This window comes from Danio rerio, chromosome 21, assembly GCF_049306965.1.
Source record: "Danio rerio strain Tuebingen ecotype United States chromosome 21, GRCz12tu, whole genome shotgun sequence".
Classification (NCBI taxonomy): Eukaryota; Metazoa; Chordata; class Actinopteri; order Cypriniformes; family Danionidae; genus Danio; species Danio rerio.
In genome coordinates this window covers 27021096-27027489 of record NC_133196.1, presented here as the reverse complement: position 1 = coordinate 27027489, position 6394 = coordinate 27021096, and positions in this window count along the sequence as shown.

Here is a 6394-nt window from a genome sequence, read left to right as displayed (position 1 = left end):
TCTGTTTTGTTTCAATGCACCAAAACACATTGCATATGTTCACTGCAAAATGGATACAAATATTCGCTTTCAAAATGGGTGGTGCTCAATTATGCTGAGCACTGTATATAGTGTAAAAAGCCTGTATATAGTTTCAAAAGAAACATTTAAAAGTGCATTTTGTCTCTTTTATTTACATTAGTGAAAAAACTTTGACAAGCCAAAAATCTAAATTGAGATGGAAAAAAAGTATCCAAAACCGCTTCTTATACTCTTAAATAATGATCTGTTTGAGGGAGCAGCCATTTGTAGTAGTGTCCGAAACTATATTGGATGTCCTGAGGTGCACTCAGTCAACCCCATAATGCACCGCAAAAACAAGTGTACAACCCAACGGCTACAGAATGCTCCTAATGCTCACCGAATGAATTTCTGCATCTGACCACAAGAACTCCTATTAGTGTAAGATTCTAAATAAACCATTCTTTTATTTTTTCATTACCAGTGTTGGGGGAAGTTACTTTAGAAAGTAATGCATTACAATATTGAGTTACTCCCTAAAAAAGTAACTAGCTGCGTATTTGGTTACTTTTTATGGAAAGTGATGAGTTACTTTACTTTTGAGTTACCTTTGCATTGCTTTTTATTAATGGTCTCAGGCTTGATCTCCTTCAGGACTGGAACTTCACCATTTGTTTGTTATCTAGGATAATGTTATCCTCTGAGAACTTCCTGGTCCCCGAGCGATACATGTCGTATATACAGATTAATGAAAGTTTAAAGCAATGCGTTTGCTACTTTTGTACTTTTTGTCTTATCAAAAAAGTAAAATCATTATATATTCAGGAAATGCCCTTTTCCTTTTCTGCCATGTGTTCAAAATAAAGAGAATCTTCCTTTGCAGAAGTGCAAGGCCCTGCCACCTTCCTTTCTGTCTGTTCCTGCATTCTCTCATTGTGTACGGTATTCAATGATCTATGATCATTTTAATACAGCAATTAAATTTTTAAAAAGTGTATTCACTAAACTAGGTGATGTGGTGGCACAGTAGGCAGTGCCGTCGCCTCACAGCAAAAAGGTCGCTGGTTCGAGCCTCTGCTAGATCAGTTGGCATTTCTGTGTAGAGTTTGCATGTTCTTCCCGTGTTCTTGTGGGTTTCCTCCGGGTGCTCCGGTTTCCCCCACAAGTACAAAGACATGCAGTACAGGTGAATTGGGTAAGCTAAAATGGTCCGTAGTGAGAGTATATGGATGTTTCCCAGTGATAGGTTGCAGCTGGAAGGGCATCCGCTGTGTAAAACATAGGCTGGATAAGTTGGTGGTTCATTCCGCTGTGGGGACCCTTAATTAAATTGAATACAATTAAAAAAGACTGAGCTGAAAAGAAAATGAATGAATGAATGAATTAACTAAAATAAAAAGTAACCTGCAAAACATTTTTTTTAAAAGTAACTCGGATAATGTAAGGTTTATTTAGAAAAGTAATGCGTTACTTTCATTTTTACTTAAAGTATTATTACGTGACTCGTGTTACTTGTAATACATTACCCCAACACTGTTCATTGCTGGTAGACAACTCACTCAAGTGTTAAATAACTATCCCAGGCTTAATATTTCTGCAATGTCTTGCCTTAATATATACTATGTATTCAAAAACATAACAAATTTAAAAGATAAATAGCTTTAAATGCTAATTGAAGCGTAATAAAACAGAAGTGTTTTTGCAGGCAGTTGATTGTGGCAATCTCATCAATGGACTGGTCATTTCGCACTTGTTTTGTAACAATGGTGAAGAGAGTAGGAAGTTTAGTTTGACTCAGCGTCTGATCTGTGTGTGAAAGGATCTGCATGTTAATAATAACGGCATGTAGTGTATTATGAGCTGAGAAGTGTGAAGTGAAATGATGAGCTCATTGATGGTCAGTGTTGGCACAGAGGGCTGGTGGGCAGTGCAGCAGATGGATGTAGGTGTGATAGGAGTTGCTGAACTCACTGATGGTCAGATGAGATGCTGATGCTGTAATATCTTGTTACATAGCATGCACAACCTTAAAGAGTATACTTCACAGCCTTTTAGTTTATACTCTATTTTATGGTGTGCACTTGACGTATGTGCACTAGATTCCTTCCTGGAGTCTGTGCTTCGAGTTTGTAGAGATAAAAATGTCTTAGTGTTTAAGTTGATCAGTTCTAATCATTCATTGCCCTTATAGTCTATTATTTTTTGCCTTTCTCAGTAGTTTTCTATAGTTATAGTTCTTGTCATCTATTAGTTTTTGCCTTTTTCAGTAGTTTGTTATTGTTATAGTTCTTGTTTTTTTTTTGTTGTTGTTTTTTTTTTACTATTTTTGGCTTCTTCATTTTTTTGCCATTGTTATAGTCCTTGTCATCTATTAGTGTTTGCCTTTTTCAGTAGTTTGTTATTGTTATAGTTCTTGTTTTTTTTTTTTTTTTTTTTTTACTGTTTTTGGCTTCTTTAGTAGTTTGCTATTGTTATAGTTCTTGTCGTCTATTATTTTTTACCTTCTTCAGTAGTTTGTTATTGTTAGTTCTTGTTGTCTATTATTTTTGGATGTGGGAATTACAAATACTGTACATTGTGTATGTGTGTATGGAATGCCAAAAAGGTCAAAATAATTGCATTCAATGGATCACACTTAGATCCAGTCCACTGTATTTGATGAAACTAAGGCTGTCTTAAATGCCAACCTGACTCCAAAATCTGTAAATACCAGGCTTTTTTGTGCAACTAAACCTGTTTTTTGTCAACTGGCAAGCCAGGGGAACCAAATGAAAGCTGACTCAAATGCTGTAAATAACATTTTTTTAATTTATTTATTTATTAATAATTTTATCTGCATTAGAATGATCTCAAAGTAAAAACATGTGCTTTCAATTAAATTATTATCTTAATGGACCCTTGTCACGTTTCTGGGTTTGCAGAGGAAGTCATCTTAGTTAAGTAAACTTAGAGCGCAGTAAAAGGAAATATTTAAAATATTTTTATTTGTTCAAATAATATAAGAAAAACTCAGCAATAGTGTAATCATGACTTTTATAAAATGGAAAAAAGATTTGTGTGGTATTGATGTCTGAAAATGATTAACATGTGACATTTCTAAATAGTTCTGAAACCTACTCCTGTTAACATCAAGAGGTGTAGTGAATTTGAGTTAATTGTTGATGGGTCTGTCTTGTCATCATCTCCGCAGGTGCGTAATCTTGGTGTTCTCTTGGGCTTCCAGCCTAGTCTGAAGCCTCATTTTAAACATGTAACTAAAACAGCCTTTTATCATCTTCGAAATATAGCCCGCTTGCATTCTTTCCTCTCGAGGCTTGACGCTGAAAGACTTGTCCATGCTTTTATCACGTCTCGCTTATATTTTTGCAATTCTCTGTTTGGAGGGTTACCAGCTAATACTCTCAAGATTTTGCAATACATTCAAAATTCTGCAGCTTCACTGGCTGCTCGTCAAGTCTCGTATAGATTCTGCTTCTGGTTACATTTGTGACCTAATATCCATTTCCTCTACCTCTCGCTGTCTACGCTCTGCCTTTGGTCCTACGCTGTTTCAGCCTCGCTGCAAACTCAGCACCATGGGAAGTAGGGTGTTCGCTTTCGGTGCACCCAAACTGTGGAATGCTCTTCCCACTAACATTAGGAATGCGGGTTCATTGGACGGTTTTTTATAGCTACTTAAAACTAACTTTTTAGGACTGTTTTTAACTTGTGATACCTTTTATTCTTACTGTGTTCTTTACTGTATTTGTTTATTGTTTTACTGTGCTTTGTTGTTTTTACTTTCTTGTAAGCGCTTTGGGATTTAGAAAAGCGTGTTATAAATAAAATATATTATTATTATTATTTGTAGGAAAAGTTATTAAAATATATTCAGTTACATTAATAAAGTGATTAAAATAATTACACAACTGCTAATTACATTAGGGTAACTTGTAATTTGTAACTGAGCAAAATTGCCATGTTCACATAAGCCTAAACGATGATGCGCTGTTCAGTAGAGAAGCGCTCTCGCTCAGCACAGTGGAGATTTCTTTAGTTATATTGTTTAAGTCATTTGATATGCAGTGACATGCAGTAAAAAAGTTTGATGAAAAGATCAGCCACTTTTGACGCTATTGAAAAACAATCATAAAGTCCATGTGCTGCAGGAATTAGCAGGTTTGCTGAGGGTGCAGCTATCATGCAGTGAGGAGTTTGCGTCTTTAATAAACTATGACAGTTTGCGTTCATTGAACAGTAAGGATGACTTATAAATCCATATGAAGCTTGAAAAAATGCAGTGTTCCACACAATTCCTTCATGTTGTTCCAACACAAACCAATTACTTGTTTTTACAAATTTAAGTAAATTGAAACATAAAACAATCAAGTAGTCAATCAAGTAGTCCCCTTAAAAAAATTAAGATTTTGTATTGTGTTTGAACAAGCAGCAAAATATATATAATTTTTAAAACATATAGCATAGTTTTGAACCTCTTTGCATTCAATATGTTTGGTAAGAAAGAAATATGTTTCAAAATTAGCTTCACTTTCACCTTACCAAATACCATACTTTGGGCTTTACATAATATGAGCAGAATTATATTAATATATTCTGTTTTGCTGCTATGGTCCCCTTATATGGAAATCACGGTAATGGTATGTTAACTTCTAAATTTGAAATCAAAATGAAAATCGTTCATATGTATATAAATAGCTGAGTTTTGTCTCTAAATATAAACAAGGGTAGTTATTTTCCTCTGCAGGGAGAAAAATATGGCCTTTGCTGCTATTTTTGTTGCTTAGAATTGTAATGGTACATGGGTTATGAGGAGAGTAATTTTCCTGTCCACCCCCTCAAATCAAACGTCACAATCAGCCCATTAAAACATATTATTTCCTGATAGCTATGAATGACTAAAACAATAGATGTACACTCATTGTGTAATTTCAAATGTTGCCTTTTGCCTTTTTTTCCATCCCACTCAAATCAGCTCTACAACTACAAGATTAAATTTTACCTTTTAAATTATTTGATATGTCTGGCACCAACAACCATGTCACATTCAAAGTCACCTAAATCACCTTTCTTTGCCATTCTAATGGTCATTTTGAACTTCTTAACCTCGTCTAGATGGCAGGTGCATTGAGTTACTGCTGTGTGATTTAGATATTTGCATTATCATATACACTCATTGGCCACTTTATTAGGTACACCTGTCCAACTTCACGTTAACACAAATTTCTAATTAGCCAATGGGAATGGGGAAGAGAGGGGATTTTAGTGACTTTGAACGTGGCATGGTTGTTGGTGCCAGACAGGCTGTTTTGAGTATTTCAGAAACTGCTGATCTGATTCTCCTATAATTTTCATGCATAACCATCACTAGGGTTTACAGAGAATGGTCCGAAAAAGAGAAAATATCCAGTGAGCGGCAATTCTATGGGTGCAATCCATAGTCCTTGTTGATGCCAGAGGTCAGAAGACAATGGCCAAACTGGTTCCAACTGATAGAAAGGCAAAAGTCACTCAAATAACCACTCGTTACAACCGAGGTATGCAAAAGAGCATCTCTGAATGCACAATTAGTCCAACCTTGAGGCAGATGGCCTACAGCAGCAGAAGACCACACCGGGTGCCACTCCTGTCAGCTAAGAACCGGAAACTTTGGCTAAAATTCACACAGGCTCACCAAAATTGGACAATGCAAGATGGATAAACGTTGCCTGGTCTGACGAGTCTCGATTTCTGCTGCGACATTCAGATGGTAGGGTCAGAAATTGGCATAAACAACATGAAAGCTTGAATCCATCCTGCCTTGTATCAAAGGTTAAGGATGGTGGTGATGGTGTAATGATGTGGGGGGTATTTTCTTTGGACCCATTACTACCAATTGAGCATCGTGTCAATGTCACAGCTTACCCGAGTATTGTTGCTGACCTTGTCCATCCCTTTATGACCACAGTGTTATCCATCTTCTGATGGCTACTTTCAGCAGGATAACGAGCCATGTCATAAAGCACAAATCATCTCAGACTGGTTTCTTGAACATGACAATGAGTTCACTGTACTCAAATGGCCTTCACAGTCACCAGATCTCAATTCAATAGAGCACCTTTGGGATATGGTGGAATGGAAGATTCACATCGTGGATGTGTAGCTGAAAAATCTGCAGCTTATGCGTGATGCTAACATGTCAATATGAACCAAAATCTCTGAGGAAGATTTCCAGTACCTTGTTTAATCTATGCCACAAGGGATTGAGGGGGTCAAATTCGGTACTAGTAAGATGTACTTAATAAAGTGGACGGTGAGTTTGTATAGACAAAAAAGGACTCAAATTTTAAATCAGCGAGAAACAGTGTACACAAAATGCATATAGACTTACAGAATAACCATTTGTCACATGTGCATC